Consider the following 26,551-nt stretch of genomic DNA (forward strand, 5'->3'; position numbering starts at 1 on the left):
CACTTGTGAAAAAAAACCTAAAATCATTCACGCTTGTGAAGCAATACAATGGGTCAGAAGCAATGCCTGGTGCACTGCAAGTCATTTATTAAAAAGGTGCATTTAACCTTGTCTTTGTTCCGCGTGCTTTCAGTAAATGACTGGGATTTGCGAGGAGGCATGTGGCCACTGGAACTCTGCAAGGTGCACACACAGCGAGATATCTCACCACAGGCTCCACCCACTTAAACGAGTCACCCAGAAACCTCCCTGCAGTTGACTCGTCTTACAGCTTCGACATCGAAATGACTGAATATGACCACATAATAGGACATGCAGGATTACTCGATCAACACCGCGTCACAAAATCTGCAACTTCAGGCAACATTTCAGGAAACTAAAATGGCCTAGTCAATAAAATTATTTGGGTTTACAGGAATTCATTGAGTTACAGCAAGTCTACAGCATAGAAACAGGCCATTCGGCCCAATTGGTCTATACTGGCATTTATGCTCCACACGAGCCTCCTCCCACCCTACTACCATATCTTTCTATTCCCTTCTCCCTTATGTGCTTATCTAGCTTCTTCTGAAATGAATCATGAAAATGGAATGCTAAATAAAGGCCTCAATGGCCAATGCATCACATCAACTAGTTTTCCATGGAATTGGCCATTGCTAATCGGAGACTGTGAATTAGAACATTTTATACACTTAAGCAACAGCTCAATATTTTTCAACAAGTTTATGAACTGACTAAAATATTGGTCAATCAACACATCACAGTTAGGCATAAAAGAGGCAAATTCCACTTCTGCCAATTAGGTAAGTCTGATCTACAATTGAGGCATCTTTCGAACACCTTCCATGCATAAAACTTTGCTGGCACCAAAAAAGTTTGAAGTTTTACCTGGAGTTCACCAAACAAACATGAGGGATGGTGACATCAAGGTTACTTGTGGAGAAAAACATCACAATTCAGAAGCCCAAGAGGACTATGCTTCTCACCGGCATTGCATCTGTACAATGATTACATCAACCTTTTTGAAGCACTCCATCGAAGTGGACATCCCAGAAACTTTGGTTTGCATGAACACACTGCAATGTCTTCCACCACTAGATGTCACTAATGTACCATGGAATGAAAGCAGGGCTAGTGACATCTAATGGTGAAAATCACAATTGAAATGGAATTACTATATTACAGTCAATGGGAAACCTGGTGCATTATTCCATTAACTCCTGATTTCCGACCCTCCCCCAAGCCAGGAACAGAGATTTGGATCATTTTTTTTGCCACCATTGCTTCATATCAAAGCTATGTGTTGCCAGGATACAAAAGAAAACATTTCAGAAACTGCTGCTGCTAAAAAAAAAGTTACTTTTTCTCAAATCTTTGCAAATTCTCAACTCTGAATCTTTAATCCACTGTCCCTCGACAAAATTCTTTCATGTAACAGGTATTCCTGAATTTTACTTGACGCAAAACTGTAATCATACAACTCTTGCTTTTCGTTTGAACTCGCGTCAGGTAAGGAGGTCTCACAAACTTGAGGCATACTCAAGATCTAGCAAAAGCTGACCAACAGCTTCAAAAAAACCTCCAAGAAAGCTTGAAACAGCCCTAAATAAGAGACGACAACATGTAGAAACAAGTAATTACACTGAGGATGCAGTGGGATGTGGGTTTGCAACTTAAGGTGTCGGGGTCTAGTCAACATTCATGTAAACAATTTTACAACACCAAGTTATAGTCCAGCAATTTTGTTTTAAATTCACAAGCTTTCGGAGGCTTCCTCCTTCCTCAGGTGAACGAAATGAAATCCTCGAAATGAAATCGCATTTATAATTCGCAGAACAATGCTTGGTGATTACAGACAGTTTTTTCAACTGCCCGTTGCCAAGGCAATCAGTGTGCAGACAGACAGGTGTTACCTGCAAGGTCTCAGAATATACAAATCACCAAAAAAAAAACAACAAACAAAAAAAAGAGATAGAGAGGTAGAAACATAGAAAAGACAGCAACTGACCCATTATATTAAAAACAGATAACATTTGTTCGCTGGTGGGGTAACGTGTAGCGTGACATGAACCCAAGATCCCGGTTGAGGCCGTCCTCATGGGTGCGGAACTTGGCTATCAATTTCTGCTCGACGATTTTGCGTTGTCGTGTGTCTACACAACGGGCAGTTGAAAAAACTGTCTGTAATCACCAAGCATTGTTCTGTGAATTATAAATGCGATTTCATTTCGAGGATTTCATTTAGTTCACCTGAGGAAGGAGGAAGCCTCCGAAAGCTTGTGAATTTAAAACAAAATTGCTGGACTATAACTTGGTGTTGTAAAATTGTTTACAATTGTCAACCCCAGTCCATCACCGGCATCTCCACATCATGGCTACCATCAACATTCATGTACTTCAAGAATGACTTAATCCACATCCATGTGGGTTCGCAAATGCTCCAAAACACAGACACTTGACATGTATGAAGTGCCACTGGACTCTTCCCTTACTGATGTTGCAAGGGTACTGAGAGAAAGCCTGGACAAAGCAAGCAATTGGCCCCAGTGGCCTCTGGGCTAAAGAAGGGGGGGGCCAAAAAACGAGCTTTTCCAATCCTGATCACCATTCCAGCCCCTTGCTGGAAAGTACACGAGTAAAGATTAAGCTCGACTGTGATGCTCCCAGTCACGTGACAAAGATACTGAAGGGCAGTTGGTGCCAGTAGACCAGCACAGGCCGAGTGCCTTGGGTGGGGAAAAGCGACAGACTGTAAACTGAAAATTAAACTGGTCATTGCTCCTCAGTCCAAGGCCTGTTATTTTTTTTATTGCTGTCAACCCAGGAACAGTCATATCTACAAAGACACAGGACAAGGCACTGCCGAAACCAGCAATGGATTGAAAATATATAAAGTTAATGGTGCACGAAGCAAGGGCCTGATCAAAACCACATGTGCGTGAAGCAAAATATTTTTTCCATTTTGCTTACTGCTAAATAGTGAGCTACAGTTCATTAAAACCAGCTGATCAATTTTATCTACTCTGTGTGATTAATTAACCTTAGGCTAAGCGAACGAACCATTGAATTGAGTTCCGGATGTTATTAATTTTGTATTTCTGCTGTGACGTTTTCTTGGGCGTTCCCACTCTGCTTTCATTTGTTTCCACTCAGCAATTCTGCTCAGCAAATCGCCACCATGCTGTTTCCCTCTCTGGGTCTGCTGTCTTGTCAGTAAACACAACCAGTGGACTTACATAAATCAGTTTGTTTGCTAGAAAACTCTTGCACTCAAAGTGAAAGATAGTAGCTTAGATTTAGCCCATGTCAAATATTGGATTAAAACTCAATTTTTAAAATTCTTGTGTAGGGCTCACACTTCCTGCTGTTACAATGTGTGTTTCAGTATTTTACTATGTCAACTATCACCGTGTAGTTATGTGCTCTGGCCACTTGGTGACACTGTGGAGTGAGTTTTCTGACATCTTTCCCAACTCTTGTTGCCATTTTGCACATATATATAAAAAACTATCTTCATCAATTCACCATGGACAACTTATTACTAGTATTGCATTAAAAACACTTGCTCCTGGAGTATCTTACAAATGGCCAACTCCAGTAATCTCTGATGCTACTTACAGTATTGCTTGGATGGATGGCAGTGCAGGGCACTAGTGCATGTAACATTACCTGGATGCCATGTATAACAAGTTGATTCCAATAGTAATGTTTGGGGATTGACCACATCCACAACATTGTCAACACTTGAGAAGTTATTAATTTATTGATTTTGCACTGTTGTTTAATGCATGCCACTCACGGGAAAAAAGAGAGGCAAAAATCTCTTGCTTATTTTTATCCTAGTGAATCGTGTGCATTAAAACAAGGGTGCAAACATCAGTAAACACTAATGAAATCACAATTAGCAGAAACTCAGCATTTATGCTGCAGTAACACTGACATCATATAACATCATCCACTGTTGATGGGACCCAGTGTTAGGAACTTATGCCCAGATTCACACTGAAATGGTGTAAAGTAGAGCTTAAGGCAATTCCAGGAAAGATCAGTCCAAGCATGCAGGGGTTTTCTTTAAAACGCATCATACCCATTGAGGTGTTGCACTTTCCCGAGTGTCTCTTTAAAATTTGTTCCAGGACGTGGGCAATGGTGCCAAGGCCACATTTGTTGTCCATCCCTGGTTGGCTCAAGGTAGTGGTGGGCTTTCTCCTTGAATAGCTGCAGTTCTTGTAGATGATGGAGGGGCTTGGAAGTGAGACACTCGTCAGAGTACACAGCCTCTCACCCTGCTCTTGTAGCCACTTTATTGATAAAGCTGGTCCAGTTGAACTTCTCATCAATGGTCAATCAAAGCTGCAGGACCTTCAAGCCATCACATCATGCTAGACAAGTCCAGTGACAAACTGGGCACAATTCAAAGCATGAAGAGACCAGGAAAAATAAAGTACCAATTTTACAAAAAGATGAGAAGAAATTTATTTTCCGAGAGTCAATATGTGGAATCGACTCCCAGAAAAGGCAAGTATTGTGTCAATCAACTCCTTTAAAATAGTAGAACAGACAGGATTGAAGTTTAGTAGAAGGGTCACAGATGATCAAATGCTTGAGGAAAATATGCTGCTGGGACAATGGAAGTCCTCTGTGGAATTCTGTAGGTTGCAAGGTTCGGTAAGTATACGTTTATGTTTACAGCTTGGGGATCAAGTTTGAAGACTTATATTTATATATCACTTCATTGCATCACTCAGAAACATCTCAGTGTTTCCCACGTGCTCCAGGCTTCCTCCTTTTGCACGTTTCCCTTATGACTGGTCACCTCACCCTTCATGAGAACAGTGGCTTGATCAGAGTCCATGCCAACACAAGCTGTACATGGTCTGTGGAAGGAAAGGGCTCGATGGGTTGAATGGCCTTCTCTTATCCAATATTTTACGCTCCCCCACCCACTTCCATTTTTCCTTGGAAGAATCCAGACCTTCCACATGCTGCGTCCATCTCTGCATATCCCAGACTGATGCTTATTCGTAGGAAGTCATGTAGCCGGCCTCTGCCACCGTGTTTCTCTGCACTCATCTTGTGACAGGCTTCCTTTCAAAAAAGATCCCACGCAAATCCTTTCATGAAGCTCTGTGTGGCTTTCTGCCAATTTATTTGATTTTCCTCTTCCAAATATTTTACAAGAATTAACTTCAGTGTTGCTCATGGAAAAAGAAGAATTTTTAAAAACTATTTTTTTTTGGAGGTTTAATCTGCAGCTGCGCTGTGCATTGAATAGTGCAGCTGTCCATTATCTTCCACTGTTTGAAAGACTGGAACGTCATTTATGTAACAGACTACCTTAATGGTAACTGCCAAGTGTAGTGCACCATCGCAAAATAATGTATCTCTAAACCAGAGTTGCTGCTTCCCTGCTCCCAACTAGATATTCAATATTGATTTTTCTTCTTGCAAAATGCACTCTCAAGTTTTTGCCCAAGAAGAAATGCATTTAAAAATAAAATTGAGCTTGACAAATATTAATGTGCTGCAGGCCCCGCCACAACTTGCTGCTTTCCAAGAACAGCCCTTTTCGCTTAAGAATTTCCCGTGGTTAAACTTCAAAGATCACACACAGTGGTGTTGCAGCAAGTGCAGTGCATAGAGATGAGCTTAAACAGGGCTGTGCTGTTGGAACATTCCTTCTGGGTTGAACTCGCGACTTCAAAAAAAAAACAAGGGGTTAATCCGGGAGTGGGCGGCAAAGAGGAAGAAAGAAGAGTGCAAGAGGGAGGGAGGAAGGAAGACAGGAAGTGGGATGGATAGATTCTTCCACAGAAACAATTAATTTGGGAGGGGGGGGGGAATTAAAGAGAGAAGGAAGGAGAGGGGCAGTGGTTTGGGGGCGGAGGGAGAAAAGATTCTTGCAATGAAACAGTTAATGTGAGAAAGGAAGGGAGAACATCTCGAATTAGGCAACGATTTAGGCTTAATTAGTAAAATCTTTGTTGTGGTTAAAGGCTATCAGACGGCCTACCAGTCACCGGTGGGCATCCAGCAGTGACTCAGACAGACAATCTCAGCAGTTTGAAAGCTTCAAGTCTGGTCCTAACTTGGGAAAAATTACTCCCCCACTGTCTTTCCCCACCCCCCCCTCCTCCCCTCAAACTTGTATTCGGCAATTTCATTACAAACCTGTCACTACCCTGGAGTGAAAAACAGATTATATGCACAATATTATTTGCATTTTAATGACACCGTTTTTATATAATCTTCCTACACACAATACAGCAGCAGATGGCACACCCAAAGTGAAGATTAGAGTTTATAGTGACATCAGCCCCCTCCCCCTCCCCAAATGATGCTTTCTGGCCTTAACACGGCCCACTGATGAGTGAGCAATCAGGTTACTGGTTTTTCAAGTGAGCTGTATTTTAGAATATTCCTTACTCGAGACGTGATTGTCTGCTGATAGTCAGTTGACGTTGCTCATTGTGGAACCCACTGACCTATATTATGGGCTGGCCTGACTGGCATCAGCTGTTCCTCCGCAGTAGTTCAGTGCATTGTTCAAACAATAACAGTAGAGCAGACTGAGTGGTTTATTTTCAGTCTACGGTATTTCATTTCAGCTCCATTATCTCAAATCCAAATTCAGCCAATTAGTTGGCCCAACTTTTATCCCATTTACTTGGGAGTCATTGGATTCAGTTGCAGATGAGTGAGGCTCCCATAGAGTTCACAAGGCCTCTATGTCCCAGCAGTACAATGTGCCCTCGGGAATGCCACCCAACACAGGAGACCAAACATCTGAAGCAGGCCATTTACACGAGCTTGAATCGGAACAGGGGCCTGGAAACTGCTTTAGAACTGTTAACAATGGGGGACGGTTGAAAAAATATCGACTGAGATGAATATTATTCTCTCCCAGATGCTTCCTCAATGGCTCAGTGTCTAAATTCATCACATGGTTTGGTGCAGAGATAAACAGAGCAGGAAGGTTTCCCAGATTTGATCCCTGCTCTAAGTTTGCTAGTGTCAGCTGCAGGACATCTTGGTCGAGGTAGCGAAGGGGGGGAAAATCGGCCAAGGTTCCTGGTTCCTCACTCCTACGCAGTGATGTCTGCTGGAAAATGTAGGTGGCCAGGTGTCAGGAATGGTTAGGATTGGGTTCAGCTTCAGCTGCTTGTTGGCACCTTTTTTGGCCACATAGGCAAGATACCAGAGAGCTGCCAGCACTCATGGAAATGCACCTCAGCATGGAGCTGCTTTTCAGAAAGCAGAGGAAATGAGAAAATTGGGGGGTGGGAGAGGAAGAGCAATATTTTTATCTTTATGTCAACAGCATCTATTGTCCAACCAGTGGCGCAGGAAGACAACAATAACTTGCATTTATACAGCACCTTAAACGTAGTGAAACGTCCCAAGGCGCTTCAGCGTAATCAGACAAAAATTGACACCAAGCCACATAAGGAGACGTTAGGACAGGTGACCAAAAGCGTGGTCAAAGAGGTAGGTTTTTAAGGAGCGTCTTAAAGGAGGAGAGAGGGAGAGATAGAGAGGCAGAGAGGTTTAGGGGGGAAATTCCAGAGCTTAGAGCCTAGACGACTGAAGGTATGGCTGCCAATGGTGGGGCAAAGGATGCAAGAGCACAAGAGGTCGAAGTAGAAGAAACTCTGAGTTCTCGGATGGTTATCAGGGGGAGGTTACAGAGATAGGGTGGGGCGGGACCATGGAGGGATTTGAACACAAGGATGATGCAGCTTCTGTCAATGTTCTTCTTGAACTAGCCTCTAGGAGGTGCCTTAGACCATGTGCACATATTGTCTGATTTCTGCACCCATCTCATTCGTTCTGGTGAAGTGACTGATCGCTGGTCATTATTGCCCTCTGACGGCATGATCAAGCAGAGAAGGAACAGCAGGTAACACATCCATCCCACCATGCCAGGTGATATTATGCTGCAGCATCTGAATGCCACTAGGGAGAAATGCATATTTACTCCATAGTAATAAAGCAAAACAAGTTAATGGCATTCACATAGTCCACCATTGCGGGAGCACCACCATCACCACCACAAGGACCACAGCAGTTTAAGAAGGCCCACTGCCACCTTCTCAGGACAACTAGGGATGGGCAATAAATGCCGGCCTTGCCAGCGTCCCCAATATGCCAAAAACAGATTTTAAAAAGGTTTGATTTGTGAAATACCAGAGAGTGGCCTGAGTTCCGACAGTACCACACTCCTATAAGATGACACAAGTCTTATCCCTTTGCATTCCAACGATTGATACTTGGAATTCCTCCAAAGGACACATGGGAGCCGGGAAATTACCATTAGTTGGCTTAAAGATATTGTGTGGGGATTTACCCAGGATTCACCCAATACTATCAGAATTGTAACCTCACTGGCTCTATGAAGCAGAGGATGCAGATAAGGTTGGTAACTACTATATGCACTGGAAATGCAGAGACAACAGTTAACATAAGAACATGAGAAATAGGAGCAGGAGTAGGCCATATGGCCCCTCGAGCCTGCTCCACCATTCAATAAGATCATTGTAAGGAGTCTTACAACACCAGGTTATAGCTGTAAGACTCCTTACATTTGTCCACCCCAGTCCATCACCGGCATCTCCACATCAATAAGATCATGGCTGATCTTCGACCTCAACTCCACTTTCCCGCCCGATTCCCATATCCCTTGATTCGCTTAAGAGTTCAAAAATCCATCAATCTCAGCCCTGAATATGCTCAATGACTGAGCACCCACAGCCCTCTGGGGAAGAGAATTCCAAAGATTCACAACCCTCTGAGTGAAGAAATTCCTCCTCATCTCAGTCCTAAGTGGCCGACCCCTTATCCTGAGACTATGCCCTCTAGTTCTACTCTCCAGCCAGCATCTACCCTGTCAAGCCCTCTCAGAATCTTATATATTTCAATGTGATCACCTCTCATTCTTCTAAACTCCAGAGAGTACAGGCCCGTTCTACTTAACCTCTCCTCAAAGGACAACCCTCTCATCCCAGGAATCAATCTAGTTCTGCATAGACAGCCGTCCTAAGTAAAATGGATAATATTTGAAAATGGGGCTGATTCATGGGGGGTGGGGGTGGGAATCAAAGAATCCTGGCATAATTGGATGTTGAATTATTAGAGATTTTACCAGTGTTTAGCAAAACCTGTAGGACTTCATAAAAGGCAGGTTTTAAATACTGGGGACTAAATGCTTAAAGGGGCTTTATTGTCCTCTTTGGCCATCTTTCTGGGAAGCTCATTTCCTGGAATAGCCAGTGTGGAAAAACCATTATGTGATGAGGAATCTTTGTATTTTCACATTTTCAGACTGATTTTCAGGTTTTCAGCCTTCTGAAGTTTTTTAAAAACATCTTTATATCTACTGTAGTTTGAACTTCTAAAAAGAATTTTTTTTTTAAAAATAGAAATGATCAGGGCACGTGTGATAGGTGGTGGGGCTCGTTGCGTACTGCTGCCCTATACAGACTTGAACTGTCATCCAGTCATCAATCCAGGTGGGAATGCCCCTGTACTTCAGAATTGTTCAATGATTTGCTGAGCAGGAAACCCAAACAGGGCACCTGGCGTGTAAGCAGACTGAATGAACCACTCGCTCGGGTCTCCACATAACTACAGTTCAACACAAAATGTACAAAAGTAATTTGAATCAAGGGACGAAGGGAGGCTGCGTGCTGTAACTTTGTTAAGATACTTCAATGTAGCTCCATACGATGACGTTTGTAGATGTCCTGTTCTAATTTTATTTCTCCTCCCAGAAGCATTATCTCATGCTGGGGACAGTTCCACCTGTCACCTCATATTTAGCCTAGACAATGAGTACTGACAGACCGCAGACTATAGGATGGTCCTGCCATACATAGACAGACAGACACACAAACACATTACACTAAGAATCACCAGGCAGTATTCAGGAGCAGGGATTTTTCCTCTCTCGAGCCCTTAGACCAATTTTAACATATTACCATTCAGACTAGCAAATCCAATTTGGGATCTCCCTGTTTGATGGGGCTCATTACTGGACAGCACAAAGATTCATCAGGACACCATGACTTATTCTAATTTTAATTAAACTATATCTTCAGTAAATAGAAAGGTTGGTAATTGCTCACTCCTGCTATAATCGTGGTCGAATACTACAGGCCAAAGCAGTAAAAGACAATAGCCTCCTGACTTAATTCTACTCCTATGGAGAGTAAGGTGAGGTACTGAATGTTAACATGCTGAAGAAAAAAAAATTGCATTTATATAGCACCTTTCATGGCCTAAGGACATCCCAAAGCGCCTTACAGACAATCAAATACTTTTGAAGTGCAGTCACTGTTGTAATGTAGGAAACGTTGCAGCCCATTTCCCACAAACAGCAATGTGATAATGACCAGGTAATCGGTTTTGAGTTGTGTTGGTCGAGGGATAAATATTGGCCAGGAGACCACTGGGAACTCCCCTGCTGTTCTTCGAAAAAGTGCCAAGGGAGTTTTTACGTCCACCTAAGTGGGCACACAGGACCTCGGTTTAACATCTCCAACAGTGCAGCACTCCCTCAGTACTGCATTGAAGTGTCAGTCTACGTTGTGTGCTCAGGTTTCTAGAGTGGGACTTGAACACACAACCTTCTGACTCAGAGGCGAGAGTGCGACTAATACTGAGCCATGACTGACACTGAATATCACCTCTGGTAATGGGAGGAGTCAGAATGCTAAAAATAAGTGATGACTGTGTTCTTTATAAATTATAGAGTTTATTTAAAGCATGGTACAAATGAGACAAGCTTATTACTCCTTCCCTCCCAACCAGCTTCCACAAAAATACCCTTGTAGACTGATCGACACAAAGACCAGTACAGGGTTGCCAAGTTTGAGAAATTAATTTTAAACTCTCAGGTTCCCAAAAAGCAAAATTGAGGATGTTTTCAGTAACCTGTACAATATGTCCCAAAGGCGATGATACCTTGAGTCGGCTTTGAGTTGACTCAAGTGGATCCAGCAATTAATGTCAATGTTAAAGCAGAGTTTTATACCAGGTTCCAATTCGAAACAAACACGTGTACACACACACGCAAACAAACGATGCAGCTTAATCATTTACAAATGCCAAACAAACCAGCTGAAGTGTAGCATTAATCACCAGGAATGAAAGACATTGGGTCTCTTGTCTATCTTAAAGAAGAAAAAACAAATAACGTGTTGCATTTGTGGTTAGCCCAAGATAACACTCACCTGAAATATAAAATAGATGAGGCACAAAACCAGGAAGATCACCTTCTCTCATAATGAAGCTCGTTAAGGCTCCAAAACAGCCAGTCACTGTCAACTTAATGGGGACTCGAAACAAATCCAATTAACCATGAAAGAACTGCTTGCTCAATGGACGAGCTTGGGGCGACTGATATCCCTAATAGGGATCTGAAGTTCAGCCTCAGTGTAAGCGCCAAACACCATAAGCAGAACAGCACTGCAAGATACTGCATTAGAAGTGCAATTACACAGAGACTGAGAAACTAGGCCACTCTACACGAGTGAGCAGAATAACTGTAAAGCTATCAATCCGCAAAAAAAGGGGGGGGCGGGTAGGGGAGGGTGAAGGATAGGAAGCAGGAGAAAGTGCCCAAGCAAAAAGTAAGAAGATAAATGGACCCCCGGCAAACAGATTTTGACATGTGTCCATCCTAACAATCAATAACACCCATTCTGGCAATGACCAGTCTCCTGGAAAACACTTCAGTCTAAAAAAGGGGTGGAGGGCTGCTGGTAAGGTCACTTCTTTAAAATCAAGAAAGGTTGTCGACAGTGTTCAGTGGGGGGGGGTTAAAACTCCAGTCCAATGTTAATGGAGCAACATGGTTCAGTTAAACTGCACAGAAACACTCAAGTTAATGCTGGACCTTCACAACATGTTTTACAAGCAGAACGGTCAACACTGGGCAAATGTTACCACTACAATTTATAATCAAGGATTGCGAACCTATTTAAAATCTGGGAGCTATGTTTAGTTTTTTTTTTAAAAAGAGAATGGGGAACGTCCAAGCTGGTGACATCTTTTAAACCAAAATGACCAAGCTTCATTCCACATGAGTGACAGTTAACTTTTTTTGGGGGGGGGCTGGGTGGAGAATTCACTACATTGCCAGAGCTGCGTGATAGAATTATCACCATGTAGACGCACAGGTGACTTTTGCACCTCTTGGAGGGGGATAGAAGTAAGCAGAGGGAGTGCAGTGGATGGTGGGTGGGCTCACAAAGGCAGGAGCATGTAGAAAATTGGGGAAGAGGAGAAAAGCTTGCTGTATTTAGCCTGCTGCTTGAATTAGTATAAACCACAACTCAAGTTGCAAACAAATCGGAATTTGGTCAAAATTCATTCACATCAAGAATATTACACTATTAAAATGAGATGTACATAGAATGTAGAGCACAGAAACAGGCCATTCGGCCCAACAGGTCCATGCCGGTGTTTATGCTTCTCTCAAGCGCGTTGATTTGGTTGTATTAACATACAGTAACCACTTGGATTTGTATTTTTCTCCCTGCTTTAAGTTTAATTTTTCCTCCTCTTCCCTTCTTTGGAGGCCATCTTGTCATTATTGCCCAGACATGAACACGAGGAGATGGCCCAGGCTCGAGTCTGAGCCAGCATCGCTCGAGCCTAGGATCTGGGTGGTGTGCAAGAACAGCCTGTGATTATTTGAAGATCAGTTGGTACTCTCTTCCCATGGAGGAAGCACCTAGCTTACAAACTCGTCGTGTGGCCCACCTCATGTACCCGAATACATCTTCCACCTTTGCTGAAATATTAAAGCAGGTGTTTCGTATATCAGGCAGAGGAAACATCCTGGACCCATACGCCCAACACTTAAGACACACGTTTCTTTTTGCAACTCCCACGTGTACTTAGCTAGAGATGCGAAAGTAAATTAGCATAAGTAGGTGAAATTATGGGCCCCAAGATTCCTTTTGATTAAATCGACAAGAGATCTTCATCGCTGGGGAAGCAGAAATAGAGAACAGCCATGCAGAATTCCCCCGTAATGTCAGATGCGACAACTACTTGCATTTATATAGCGCCTTTAACGTAGTAAAGTGTCCCATGGCACTTTACAGAAGCGATCATCAAACAAAATTTGCCACCGAGCCATATACGGAGATATTAGGACAGGTGACCAAAAGTTTGGTTGAAGAGGTAGGTTTTAAGGAGCATCTTAAAGGAAGAGAGAGGGATGCAGAAACAAGCAGTGCAATGTTTGCTCCAAAGCATTGAAATGTTTCAATGCAAACTGAGTTCAGTGTTGGCATATAGATTAATAAAGGCTCGTCAAACTCTCCCTTGCAGGACAACTATATGTGCCGCTAAAGATGAGAAGAGTCTCCCACGCAACGAAGAGGTACAGCACGCAGGAACAAAGGTTCCTCAAGTCCCAAGGCACTGTCACAGTATGCGAGTTACCCTCACTGGCTATACTCCATTGTGTAAACAACCCTTCGGTTCCTTTCATGTGTCAATGCTTCTTGCGCTGGACTTCCGCGGAAACAAATAAACAAGGAGAGCTGGTTCCGTGCACTGGGTCTCCGTAAAACAGCAGAGGCCAGCACACCTTGAGACATCTCCCAAAATGGAATGCTAAAGCAGGAAAGCAGCACAATCACCAGACAACAACAACTCGCATTTATATAGTGCCTTTAACATAGTAAAATGTCCCAAGGTGCTTCACAGGAGCGTTATCAAATGAAATATGACACAGAGTCATGTAAGGAAATATTAGGACAGGTGACCAAAAGCTTGGTCAAAATGCTAAGTTTTAAGGAGTGTCTTAAAAGGAGGAGAGAGGGGCGAAGAGGTTTAGGGGGTAATTCCAGAACCTAGGGCCGAGGCAGCTGAAGGCACGGCCACCTATGGAAATCAGGGATACACAAGAGACAAGAATTGGAGGAGTGCAGAGATCTCGGAGGGTTATAGGGCTGGAGGGGTTTGCAGAGACGGGGAGAGGTGCAGCCATGGAGCGATTTAAAAACATGGATGAAGACAGAACCTAAAACTTAAACACAAAAGTGCTTCTAATGTTTCAATAGGCCTGCACGGTTTCTCAGGCAGGCTATCACTCTCTTCCCCACATGTGCAGTAATGGACTATTCCATCCCTCTCCCACCAAGGTTTCTTCCCTTTCTCCATTCTCTCTCTTCGCCCGTCCCCGATACTGGTTCTCAATTTCTCTCTCTCTGCCCTCTCCCAAGTGCTTGATAATGAGTGACATTTAAATATATCCTCCCCGCTCATTGTACTTGACAAACAAAATGCAAACTGAAATACTGATAAGGTACTAAGGTTCGTGGACACCATTACCCAAAGCATGCACAGAATTTATTTTAAGTAGCTAAAGTTAACAGTCCTAATTATTGGTGAACACTTAAGTTATAGATACAGAAAGTTACTGAATTATTGATAGGAGTGAAACAGGGAAATCTTTAGGAACGTGCTTGGTTTTTCAATCAATCATTCTCCTGTTGTCATTAGCGGTCACAAGACACCAGGAAAGTCAGAATTCTATAGGCATCCCATAGAATAGAAATGTAGCACTGAAGGATATTCCAGCCTTATCTGCACAACTCATTATATCTTAATGCAGTCCGAGAAAATTGAGCTACTCTGCTCCCTGATTGCGAGCAGAGATTTTAGCATAAAATTGCTGAGTTTAACTCCTTGGCAAACCAAGAATCATTTTTATTTTATTTTTTAAATGATATTTTACACCAACCATTATGTTGAATAAGAGAGTATACTTTGACCCCCATTTACGCAGTGGATGGTTAATTTGGTTTCCCAGGAAACATGCAGCTATTTTGCATTCATCTTAAAAGAATGCATTAGTGGCCTCTCTACTCTCATCATCTCAATCACAGAGAAGGCCATCTCTGATCACTTCCTTGTATCCCTCTCCACTCACATCTCCCTTCCCAACCCACTTCTTTCTGTGTTCGCCCCTGGAAAAAAACTCTCTCCCCCCACCCCGAGTCACTCACAAGGGCACTTTCCAATTTCCAACTATCTAGCTGTTGGCCCTCCATTTGCCACAATACTTCTGCAGCTACCGGTCTTCTCAATCACACCCTCACCCTCAATGCCCTTGTACCCAGTAAAACCCTCACAGTCTCCTGCCCTGGTCATTGCCCCGGTACAGCCCCCATCTCCACTCCCTTAAGTCCTAGGGACGCAGACTGGAACGTTTATGGCGGACAACTGGTTTAGCCAGTCATTGCCAGATCCGGCTGGATCACATAAAGCACTATCAGGTCCCACTCTCCTCTGCCAAAACTGCTCACTACTCCAGAATCATCCTGGAATTCAAAAGGTAACCCCCAACTTATTTTCTCCACTACCAACTGTCTTCTTAAACTGCTCTCCATCCTCACCACCAAGTGCAAGGAGCGCATGGACATCTTTGTCACAAAGATTGAGACCATCCGTTCAGCTGCATCCTTCCCTTCCCATAGCACAAGCAGCCAAAATTCCCTAAGGTTCCCTCTTGCCCTAGTCCTGAACACGCATCTTTCTCCAGTTTTGGATGAACTCAGTTTGTCCCGCCACAAACTTCGTTCCCATGTCATCAATTCCATCCTCCTCCCTGGCCATTGAGTCTGAACCAGATTGTTCGCAACCTTAGCATTCTATTTTACCCCGAGCTGAGATTCCGACCCCGTATCCTCTCCATCACCAAGACCACCTACTTCACCTCCAGAATATTGCCTGACTCCACCCCTGCCTCAGTCCATCTGCTGCTGAAACCCTCATCCATGCTTTTGTTACTTCCAGACTCCAATGCTCTCCTGGCCAGCCTCCCATCTTCCACCCTCTGCAAACTTAAGCTCATCCAAACCTCTGTTGCCTGTATCCTAACCCGCATCAAGTCCCGTTCACCCATCAACCCCTTGGCCTACATTGGCTCCTAGTTCACCAACTACTCAATTTTAAAATTCTCGTCCTTATGTTCAAATCCCTCCATGACCTCGCCCCTTCTTATCTCTGTAACCTCCTCCAGTCCTACAACTCTGAGGTCTCTGCACTGCACCGATTCTGGCCTCTTGCAAATCCCCGATTTCCTTTGCTCCACCATTAGCAGCCGCGCCTTCAGCTGCCTAGGCCCCAAGCACATGAAATCCCTCCCCAAACATCTCCGCCTCTCGACCTCACTCTCCTCCTTTAAGACGCTCCTTAAGACCTACCTCTTTGACCACCTGTCCAAATATCTCCTTATTTGGCTCTGTGTCAAATTTTGTTTGCTAACGCTCCTGTGAAGCACCTTGGGACATTTTACTGCATTAAAAGGTGCTGTACAAATGCAAGTTGTTGTTGCCTGGTGATTGTACTGCTTTCGCATTCCATTTTGGGAGATGTCTCCAAAGACACGTTGGCCTCCGCTGTTTTACAGAGACCCAGTACGCGGGACCAGCTCTCTGTGTTTATCTGACTCCGAGGCAGTCCAACGCAAGAAGCGTCCACCCACGAAAGGAACCCACGGGTTGTTTACACGATGGACTGCAGCCAGTGGGGGAAACCTGCGTACTGTGACAGCGTCTTTGGATGTTTTACTGTGTTAAAAGGTGCTATATAAATGCAAGTTGCTGCTGTTTATAATGGAGCAGCAGCCATCATGTGCGCAACTACCATTTTCTACGAAGCTGCCACAAATGACAATATCAAGATTTATATCCCTAGAAAAAATTGGGGTCCAGAGGTCAAAAGTTGTAGTGCTTTCTTAGAAACTGGCTCTTCAATCTGAGCGACTGGCCCATCAGCAAAAAATCATTACCACCACCTTCGCTATAAATTGTGAGACTAACAAAAGCCTAAATATAAAAACACAGAAACTGGCCCAGTTCCTATAGTTATAACTTTCACTTGCTCTACTTGCCATTGGATGGTCATTGGGCTTCATTCCTCCTCCGGTGCATAATTTGAGAACCTGTGACAAAACTACATGCAACTTCACTTAACAACTGAAGAGTTCACACTTCCCCAAGGAAGGAAGTCGGTTTACCCAGTGAGCAGCAGAGCCACACAGACAAAGAAAGTCCAAGATTCTGTGCCGAGTTAGTTGATCTCAGCCAGGTCAGCGGTACAGGTGCTACAATTCGCCTCAGCACCCACTGGCTCAGGTTCCCATTCCAAAGTTGATATCCAGCGACCGCTGTTGAAAATATACGTGCGTGAGCAAATCGCCTGTCCAGCTTCAGAGATAAATAATAGCCACTAGGGCAATGTATGGACACATGTGGAATGATAGGGTAATGGCTTCAGGAGAGTAAAGGAGAAAAGTTGAAGTGGGAAAATTGGGAAGAAAATGCAGCAGATATCACAATGCTTCAGACAAAGGATTATCAAAATGACTAAGGTTGAACTGGACTCCAACCATCTTGGACAGGCCCAATCAAACCATTGGTTACAGGAATAATTCAACTGATTACATGTAATACTGCTGCCTCCCACCCTCAGGAACCATTTGATGAAAGCTTTCAATTCTCCCCCAATTCCCCCTCCCTCGAAGGTGCCGAGTCCAGCGAGTGTACAGTTCCACTGGTATTTTATGGCCCTTTGGTACCTCACCCAACTGGCTATTCTTCACCTTTAGACAAGGGAGTGCCGACAAGCTACTCAACTGCGATGGACACTGCAACCAAGTCTGAAGCTGTCCTCTCCAAATGTCCACATACATACATTTTTTGAGGGGAGGCCACTAGAAGCGAATCGACAGCTTGGCTGATTCTTCCCCTTGTTGGGACAGAGGTGGTGAAGCCAGTTGCAGTGCTTCAACTGCTGGCTGGCTGATGTCAGCTACCTTGGCACAAGCCAACAACCAAACAATGGCATTTTCTAGATCTGTATAAAGCAGTGCCACACTAGACAAGGCATTTACCCAGTAAATTATTTGGATAGCTATAATGAGCAGCCTTTAATATTTTTTTCTGTGAAGTGATCAACACTAAAAGATAACATAGTGTGATCTTTGGGAACTAGGCATCATGACAAACCAGCTTCATTTCTTAAGACACACACAAGCAAAATGATTTGAGCGCTGACCAGCACACTGGTCGGTAATTTAGTGCACCTGTAGTCATACAGCATTGAAGAATCATTTAACACTGAATGGCCCCAATACGACTATTGAGTTGCTGAACCTCCACAGAGGGATTCTCTGTGTCACAGCAGAAGGAGGGATTAGAGTTAATCAAATGTTCCCTTGGTATCTGAAAAAGTACATTTTGAACATACAGATTTTGTTTCTTGCTTCCAAGTAACTACATGGGTGAGTGGGAATCCAATTGCAAAAAACTGTTGTCTCATGTCGATCTATATCCGGGTAATTTCTGGGCAGTCACACAGCATTAGGTCTGCGCTACTGTGCAAGACCAGAAAACATCAGGGTGTCACCCGAACCTCGTTAATTTACTGACGTTTCATCGAGAGCTAAAGCTCCTCGAACAATACCAAAAGCAGATACATTTTCTGCAAAGACAAATGTCTGTGGAGGGCTTGGAAGTATTTCTAGGTGTACCTTTCACCTTAAATTCATTGTTGCACAACAATGGATTTGCGAGGCAAGAATGAAGGGATTATTTGATTCAGCTCCTAGTCAAGTGGCCAATTCGTTCTGCAATCAATACTAATCAACAGCCTGGCACCTTGTGAGAAATCAGAAGTGTTTAAATCCATCCTTTGGCAGCACATTGCTCTGTTAGCCGAGCTTGAACAGCGTCTTGTTTCAATTTCAGACTCTATTTTAGAGTTTCATGCAGCACAGTCATTGGAATCCAAAGCCATTAATTTCCATTCCTTGTTGCCTTACCCTGCCAAATAATCCACCAAACATTTGTTCACTAAATATTTGCTCACCCATGAAACTTGCTCACAGCACTCATGAATAACTCACTTTAATTTCTGTGACACTGTTTCATACGCTGCAGGAAAAGTAATAAGTTTAAAATCTGTATTAAAACATATCTATCACTGTAGCAAGCCATGAAATCCAGCACTTTGCTGGTCAGTGGCGATTCAAGTTTGAATGTTTCATATTCTTGACATATTCCACTGAAAACCCTGGGGATTCGCACAATTCAAGAGCACAGTCATCACCGAATATTTCCTCCCTTACTGCTTTGTGTAATAAGCTGCATTCCTGCCTGTCAATCAGCAAGGGGCAGGGGGTGGGGGAACGGGACTTCAGACCTGTTCTGACAACCAACCCTGTCTGGTTTGCCAGCAGTCAGGAGCCTGACTGTACACAAACAGAACTATTGTTTGTCCAAGGCCAGGCCTCTTGGTCTTGGAGTGGTTTTGCACTGTGTAGGTATGGAGGCATGCTATCCTTAGGATTCCTCAATACGGACTCAAGTAGCTGAACCTCAAATGCCGCCATTTCAAGATTTTCCAGCCAGCAAAGACCTTCTCGGCCCGATAATTGGATCTCGCACACAGCCCGCTCCATGACACTTTAAACTTCCCAAAGTAAAATTCACGACTTTTACAGGTGGACTTCCTCTCCCTCTCCAGCACCCAATGACTACATCTGGATAAAAATATGATGCCCCCGGACTGATGGAAGAACTCATTTTCTCATTCAGTTTCACCCCCCACCCGCTATTTTTTTCTTCCCTTCTCTCCTGAAGGCATTGGTTATTGCTGGGATAGTTTTACATGCACCAGCTTTCCTCCTGCACCTCATCCAAGCAGCCATAGAATAAATGGCAATCAGATATTTAATGGTGAGAACATCACAGCTGAACCCAGCCCGATGCTCCCTTGGTGATGGGGTTGGGGGGGGGTGCAGGGAAGGTCGCAGGACATACGTCAGAAATGGGAACTCTGATTTTTCCCCACCTCCTCTTTCTATCCCAGAGAGTTAAGGCCACTTCTAAGAAGCAGAACACTGCTCATTCAAGCAACCCATTCATGACTGATGTCCTGCGAACTCTGCAGCCATGCAATGGACGTCAAGTGAGGTCAGGATCGCAATTGGCTGTAATGTCCCCTTTGGAGAGTCGCCTTGCCGACATACATTGTCTAGGCTCACACATTGAAGAATGGACACTTGGGTAAGGCAGCAGAAATGGGCCAGGTCCAATATAGCCATACCCCCAGCATGAGTGAGGGTCTTAGGGAAAGGAGGGGGGAAATGGGAGGGGAGAAGCAAACTGCATGGATGCAAACAAGCTTTCACACTCGCAAGATGTGAAAATCATTTCCTTAAATCATACAACATTTCTCCTGTTTAAAAAAAGGTTAAGATAGACATCAAGTGTGACAGCCTTGGGTGAAAGACACCTGACAATAACGCAAATGAAACAATTTTGTCAAAGACAATGTAAATCTTCTTGGGAATGAAACAGTGTCTCAACAGGCAGTAATTACATCAGGAATTCTGAAAACTCTCAAGCCATGAACTGGACGAGCCAGCCCTCTCTATGCACCCTGGGAGTGGGGGGAGGGAAGTTGTGTTCAGTTTGGTCCTCACTTCCCTGATCTTCAATACTTTTAAGGCAAGGATGTCCAAATATTTGTCTTTGTGGGCCTCACTGGTATGTATCCAGAGCCAAGGTGTAAATACATTAATGGTGAAAATATTCCGAGTTGCTGATACTGACTGATCCTGGTGTCCTGATTTAGGATTTATCCACCAATAAGACAACAGCCTGTTCCAAATCCTCAAGTCCAAGAATTGCAAACAGCACGAACCGGCAAATAAGACGAACAAGGACCGAGTTGTCGGGGTGTCAAAGGGATCATAGAAACATAGAAAATAGGAGCAAGAGTAGGCCATTCGGGCCTGCTCCGCCATTCAAAGTGATCATGGCTGATCGTCTAACTCAGTACCCTGTTCCCACTTTATCCCCCATATCCCTTGATCCCTTTAGCATTAAGAAATATATCGATCTCCTTCTTGAATACATCTAATGACTTGGCCTCCACTGCCTTCTGTGGTAGAGAATTCCACAGGTTCACCACCCTCTGAGTGAAGAAATTTCTCCTCATCTCGGTTCTAAATGGCATACCCCGTATCCTGAGACTGTGACCCCTGGTTCTGGACTCCCCATCCATCGGGAACATCCTCCCTGCATCTAGTCTGTCTAGTCCTGTTAGAATGTTATATGTTTCCATGAGATCACCTCTCATTCTTCTAAACTCTAGTGAATATCGGCCGAGTTGATCCAGTCTCTCCTCATACGTCAGTCCTGCCATCCCAGGATCCAGAGCTGGAGGCTAGCACTCCTGCTTCATGGTAGTTACTGTTCAAACTCCTAGCTGTACAATGCCAGTCAATGAGCTTTGACAAATCAGTAGTGGCCAATTGCAGGTTTGAGCGCACTAAACCTACCCAAATCTTAATCAGCTGATGAGTTCTTGCTATACCCATTTAATATTCCAACTATTGGAATATTACAACAGTGACTACACTTCAAAAAATACTTCAATGGCTGTAAAGGGTTTTGGGACATCCTGAGGTCGTGAAAGGCGCTATATAAATGCAAGTTCTTTCTTCATAGTTTTTTTTCTCCAAAGGATGAGAAAGTAAAAGTTGAACAGACAATTGAAATCCAACCACTTGCAGCCCACAGAGTTTTGGCAGATGACCTCCTGTTAATCAAATTTGAACATGGTCATTTGTATTCACCCTTGTGAAGCCAAAAGATTGTGGTAGAGCCAAACTCTCCATGGGAAGCTGTGGACTTCAAATGGGAAAAAGCCAGCATCATTCTGACCTCCATCTTGTTTTCAGTCAATCAAGTTGGACGTGGAAAACCAGCTTCACAAATACTGGGGAGAGTGACTGCCCTTGATATCAAGGCAGCATTTGACCGAGTGTGGCACCAAGGAGCCCTAGCAAAAATGAAGTCAATGGGAATCAAGGGGAAAACTTTCCAGTGGCTGGAGTCATACCTAGCACAAAGGAAGATGGCAGTGGTTGTTGGAGGCCCACCATCTCAGCCCCAGGACATTGCTGCAGGAGCTCCTCAGGGCAGTGTCCTAGGCCCCACCATCTTCAGCTGCTTCATCCATGACCTTCCCTCCATCATAAGGTCAGAAATGGGGATGTTCGCTGATGACTGCACAGTGTTCAGGTCCATTCGCAACCCCTCAGATAACGAAGCAGTCCATGCCCGCATGCAGCTAGACCTGGACAAAATCCAGGCTTGGGCTGATAAGTGGCAACTAACATTCGCGCCAGACAAGTGCCAGGCAATGGCCATCTCCAACAAGAGAGTCTAACCACCTCCCCTTGACATTCAACGGCATCACCATCACCAAATCCCCCACCATCAACATCCTGGGGGTTACCATTGACTAGAAACTTAACTGGACCAGCCAGATAAATACTGTGGCTACAAGAGCAGGTCAGATGCTGGGTATTCTGCAGCGAGTGACTCACCTCCTGACTCCCCAAAGCCTTTCCACCATCTACAAGGCACAAGTCAGGAGTGTGATGGAATACTCTCCACTTGCCTGGATGAGTGCAGCTCCAACACCACTCAAGAAGCTCGACACCATCCAGGACAAAGCAGCCCACTTGATTGGCACCCCATCCACCACCTTAAACATTCACTCCCTTCACCACCGGCGCACAGTGGCTGCAGTGTGTACCATCCACAGGATGCACTGCAGCAACTTGCCAAGGCTTCTTCAACAGCACCTCCCAAACCCGCAACATCTACCACCTAGAAGGACAAGAGCAGCAGGCACATGGGAACCCACCACCTACATGCTCCCCTCCAAGTCACACCATCCCAACTTGGAAATATATCGCCGTTCCTTCATCGTCGCTGGGTCAAAATCCTGGAACTCCCTACCTAACAGCACTGTGGGAGAACCTTCACCTCACGGACTGCAGCGGTTCAAGGCGGCGGCTTACCACCATCTTCTCAAGGGCAATTAGGGATGGGCAATAAATGCCGGCCTTGCCAGCGACGCCCACATCCCATGAACGAATAAAAAAAAAATACGCTTGATTCCATGTAAACATGAACCCTGATCCAAGATTAGAATGAGAAAGAGCTCCCAGTCCACAGCACTCAGAGTAGAACTTTCCTTTGGCATCCTGACCAAACCACAAAATCATCTCCACACCACTCCCAATTTCTTCTCCCACCAGCAACACATGTTTGAAGTCTGTCTTTTATATTACTGCATCCTCATGAAAATTGTTTGTTAGGCTTTATTCCAACCAATTTTCTTCCTTCATCTCCTGAAGATTCCAACTCATGCTGGGATACAAACCCAAGGGTTGCAAGGAAATCTCCAGGGCCTACCCAAGTGTAACGTACTTCAGGGCAGTTAGCAACAACAGAACTTTACCCTACCTTGGGAGGCATCACAGCCAAGCCGACTACTGTCCTCAATCAACTTCCATAACAGTGCAGTTTCCAATTGGGGACGAGAAGATAGTAATCAGAGCAGAAACACTGGCTGATTTTTCCTCTCGCTCGTGCCTAATGTAACAATCTGCCTGCTACCCAGCTAAGATTAGCAAACTACTGCATTTACTTATCGAGGACTGACCGTGTGGCGATTTGGTAGATAAAAGTGCTGTGCAGAAAACAGTACCTTTGCAACGTGTGACGAGTCCAACCTGGCGTCAAGTGTTTTTGAAGAAAAATTCTCTGCACAACTGTTGAGCAGAAAAGGCTTGGTGACGAACTCTGAGCCTTCACGTGCACAAGCAGCTCAACCTCTTGGAAAGGGCCTGCCCTCCCGTCCCCTCAAGTTGCAACAAGCTCGTCTGTTCAAAATCCTACTGGATGCTTTGGACGCATGAATGGAAACGGAAGCTGCATGACCGCAAGATTTATTACTTTTACTTCAGCAGCACAGATTTAAATAAAGAGCTGCTGAAAAACAGAACGGGCTTAAGATTTATTTTCGTTTTTGTCCCGAAGCGGTAAGTAGTGGAGGGAGTCCCTCGGAGTACAATATGGGAGGGAGGGAGGGGGATTTCAACTGCTCAGAATTTGATTCTACCAGGGGGGCGGGGGGATGGGGGCGGGGAGAGGCGATTTGCCAGCTACATTTGGCACTGAATGCCACTTTCAGTCAGAAAACCGGCCAATGTAAATGTAAACACATGGAAACCAGGCAGATTCTGTTTAAATCAGTTCCTTGTAGCGACAAACCTTGCACGACAGGCTGGACTTGGACCTGTTCAGACCATTTTGGTGTCTCTGTATGGTTCGAGATGCCGGATTTCATAAGAACTTAAGTTGCCGAGGGCAACAACTGTGCAACCGATTCTGACCAGAATATTTATTTTAGGATCTGTAATGAAATGACAAAGTGAGTTTTTATGAAGCTACTTACTGTAGTCCTTTCAGAGAAAGGCTCACACAGGTTTTTTTTTTTTAAAAAGGCACACGCTCTTGCGACAGCCCCAATTTGTTTTTACAACTGCAAAGCTTCTACATTTGGACCTTCCATAGTTTGGATTACAGGAGAAATGAGTCAGTCGGCTGGCTCCCTGCCATTCTGCTGCTGAAACCTTTCCCCAACTGACGGGATCGCAGGCCCACAAACATTGCAAACACTGGGCCGGGAGGAATGAGGGGGTGGAGGGAGCCTGGAAGAGATGGGACTTTTCGGCGCCTCATTTGAGGGGAGGCTCGGAGTGGTCGAAAGGCCCGAGGCTCCTCAAGTGCCAAAGTTCACGACGGAGCCTTCACTGCTTGACGGCCGTGCAGAGAACCGTTCCCCTGAAGCTCTCGCCACCGTGTGGTGCCCACCAAGGCCAAGGTACAAGGCACGGTTTGCTCCGCAGGACTTTACACACCTGAGCTGTTTGCCCATGCAGTCAGTCCTCGATAAGGAGACGGAGCCGGTTAGCTGGGCGGCAAGGAGGCTGTAATCCCTTAAATCCAACATACAGAAGCACTAAATGTACAACATGGTTATATGGTGAAACCACTTGCACCAAGACACAAATAACTACACACACCTGAAAGTGTGACCGGGCAGTTGCCTCAAAGTCAGATTCCTGAATTTACATTACTGACTTACCTCGATGTTGAGAAATGTCCCCACAATCAAGCAAATCAAACACTGCGTGGCACCGCAGCTCAGACAGTGCGGGGAAAGCAACTCGAGACAAGCCTCCCTACCGCCATTGTTTACATTACAGTCCCGCTGCAGACCTTTGGGGAGCACTGCTATATAACTACTGCGGAGGATTACCTCTATCTTCTCCGGAAAATCAGCCCATTCCCAATCAATATCGAGTGACCGCTCTGGACAGTGTGCGGTACGTGAATGTCAGGTGAAGACAGGATCAGGCTCAGCTGTGATGCTCCCCATGGTTGAACAGCCCACTGACACTTGGATCGAAGTTTTCCATCACTGCGCTCACAAGGCCAAGCTTTTCCGCCTATTCACTTGAATGGCTGGAGCAGTCGCTGGCGGGCAAGTGCAAGAGCAGGAAACCTCAGCCTCTCTGTCCAGGTGACTCACGAGGTGCAGGGAAAGAGGCCAGCAGCCAACATTTTGGAACCAATCCCGTCACGAGTCAGTGTCTTCACCATGGGGCAGAAGATAGCCAAGCGGCGAATCCAATTTTACCCCAAAACTCTTCAAATCATCACACAGCAACAAGCGTAGGCCAGTCAGCCCCTCGAGCCTGTTCCGCCATTCAATTAGATCATGGCCGATCACCACAATTCTGGCGGCAGTATAGTCTTGACCAGGTGATGGTCACTTTTGTGACATTATCTGTTGTCCAAGCAACCTCGCCTGTCCGTTATTGTACGCGTGCGTGTCTCTCTCTCCAACTGTATTAGGTTAATAAAATATTTATGCTGCCATCTTGATGAGTTTAGTAATGATAAGCACAATGATATCTTCAACTCAAGTGCTGTTAACTCTCTGTCTCGGCCGTCCTGACAGCTTGGGAAGGATTAAATCTGCCAGCAACAAACAAGTACATGCGTGGGTTTCCGGTCAGCAGTCAAGAAAACACCTGAATCCATTCAAAGCACCATAAACTGACAGGGCACACAGACATTCTCTTCAACTGACACAATCAGAAGGAGGCTCGAATTTATTTTCCCCCCAATGTAAACCAGATGTCCTCGGTGTATGACTCACAAGTAAGAGATCACTTTAAAGGTTTAAACTCTCTCCACATACCGAACCTCTCCTCTCTGCAAGATTAATGTTGGTGGCTAGAGTGGCGAAAAGCCTTTGTTTAAAAAAAAAAGGCAGAAAGGAAAAGAAGATGGCAACAGTACAATTTGAGTTGTTCTTGTGTGCGAAAGGGCAGGGAAATTCAAGATAGTTAGAACTGCAACATACGCCGCATCAAAAAAAATCTTACAAATTTATTTGCGTTAATTTAAATGCCCATTGCTACCTCATGAATCACCACACTTCCTCCTTCAGAGGGGCAATTAAAGTACAAGATGGCCGCAGACTTCCCTTTTCTCTCTCCCTGCAACCCCCACACCAGCCTAAGATTGTAGTGAGCCCCCATCCATGGCCCCGAGTCATACCGACTTGGCAGGTCCCAGGTTTGATT

General features: G+C 44.7%; 1 protein-coding gene across 10 annotated transcripts in view; it reads right to left on the reverse strand.

The window, feature by feature from the left end:
- zmiz1a (zinc finger, MIZ-type containing 1a) overlaps positions 1–26,551 on the reverse strand; it is a 375,723-nt gene that overhangs the window by 317,586 nt on the left and 31,586 nt on the right. Inside the window, exon 1 of one of the 10 annotated variants that reach the window (XM_067972506.1) lies at positions 23,599–23,614. The exons of the other annotated variants lie outside the window; for them this stretch is intronic. The gene's annotated coding sequence lies outside the window, so the exon portion shown is untranslated. Of the gene's footprint in view, positions 1–23,598; positions 23,615–26,551 lie in introns of those variants that run through there. 10 annotated transcript variants of the gene reach the window in all.

Source organism: Heptranchias perlo, chromosome 36, assembly GCF_035084215.1.
Source record: "Heptranchias perlo isolate sHepPer1 chromosome 36, sHepPer1.hap1, whole genome shotgun sequence".
NCBI lineage: Eukaryota > Metazoa > Chordata > Chondrichthyes > Hexanchiformes > Hexanchidae > Heptranchias > Heptranchias perlo.